The sequence below is a fragment of the Scylla paramamosain genome, chromosome 23, assembly GCF_035594125.1.
Source record: "Scylla paramamosain isolate STU-SP2022 chromosome 23, ASM3559412v1, whole genome shotgun sequence".
NCBI lineage: Eukaryota > Metazoa > Arthropoda > Malacostraca > Decapoda > Portunidae > Scylla > Scylla paramamosain.
This window is the reverse complement of record NC_087173.1, coordinates 9,342,986-9,344,770: the sequence shown is the minus strand read 5'-3', so window position 1 is coordinate 9,344,770 and position 1,785 is coordinate 9,342,986.

Sequence of the window (1,785 nt, the reverse complement as noted above, 5' to 3'; positions counted from 1 at the left end):
CCTTTGGTTTTCTTTCCCGTCCTTTCGCTATCCTCCCCTTTTCTTCCTTCTTCTCACTTTTCTTCCCTTTTCTCTCCTCCCCTATCTTTTCCTTTCATTATCTTTCTTTCCTTTACTTCTTTTCTCTCTCCTCCTCTCCCCTTCTTTTACCCTCCTTTCCCTTGTCTTCCTTTTTCTTCCCTTCCCTTATCTTCTTTTCCTTATCCTTTTCTTTCCTGATAATTTTCTTTCCTTTTCTCCCCTTCCCTCCCTTCCCTTCCCTTCCCTTCCCTTCCCTTCCCTTACGGCCTTTTCCTCCCTGTCTCGTAGAGTGGTGAGAGGGAGGGAGGGAGGGAGGGAGGGAGTGGAGGTAAAGATGAAGGTGATAATTTTAGGGCAAAAGAGAAGATACGTATCAGGAAGAGAGAGAGAGAAAGTTGATAAATGTGGGCATAGATAAATGAGGAGATAAGAGTTAAATAGTTAAGAGTCAGTGTTAATGTTGTCTTACAAGTGAAGGGAATTTCATGGCGAGATAATATTTGTTTTAGTAATTCAAGCGTTTAATGAAGATGATGAGGGAAATTGCCAGTTTACGAGCGAAATCGGACAGGGGATTGTGTTACGTTGCAGGTGAAAGAGGAAAATTGACATTGTGATAATATTAGTGTGATCAATTAAGCGATAAGTGATAAATGAAGATAAAAAAGGAGCGGTAGATGAAGAGTAAAAGGTCAGTAAAAGTGGAGGTGATAAATGAAACAACTTTTTAAACTTTTTTTCTAGTCCCCGCCGTCAGTGTGAGTGTTTGTGTGGCTAATGAAGGAAAGTCAAGGCATCTGATAGTAATAGTAGTGTTGTTAAATCGACCGTTAAGTGATGCTGGAATATAAGAGAACGTAGACAGGTGTTGACGTATGGCAGAGAGAGAGAGAGAGAGATGAGAGAGAGAGAGAGAGAGAGGAGAGAGAGAGAGAGAGAGAGAGAGAGAGAGAGAGAGAGAGACTTATTACCAGACTAAGCTAGACTAAGCTAATACATTGCTCTTAAAATATTTTGCATATGACAGTGCATCCTTGGACATAATTACCGTTAAGAGAGAGGAGAGAGAGAAGAGAGAGAGAGAGAGAGAGAGAGAGAGAGAGGAGAGAGAGAGAGTGATAAATGATGACTTAAATGTAACGCAATCCCAAGGCAGCTGCGCCACTGAATCATTATTAACACAGCAAAACCAAGGATCACTGTAAACAATCCAATGACGAGGATAACAAACCAGGACGGCGACACGACCTCTCAGCACACGAGACGGTCGCTGGGTAAACAAAATGTAGACCAGAGAACGAAAACAGAGGAGAGAAACATTAATTTAGACCAGAGAATTACCATGAACACTCTCCACAATGCTGTTATGTTAGATTAGGTTATATTGTTAGTAGAAGCACGGGGACTTCAGACAGGTTATGGTTTGGTTAGGTTGAATTAGGTTATATTGTTTATATTGAATTAGTTTGGGCTTCATTGTTAGGTTATTTTCAATGCGTTAGATTGAATGGTTAGGTTAGGTTAGGTTAGACTGGGTTATGGACCATCCTCCACTTCATTCCATTGCAGAAAGCCTTAGAGACAACCTAATTCTATAGTAAACACTAATATACAAAATTGAATCCCATCTAAAACACTTACAATTTGATCCCATTTTGAAAACACACACACGCAACTCTTTACAAACTATTTGCAACCTTTTAGTATCTTATCATATTTGTTCTCAGTGAAATTATTCAAAATCCCTCATAAGAAGTAATAAGC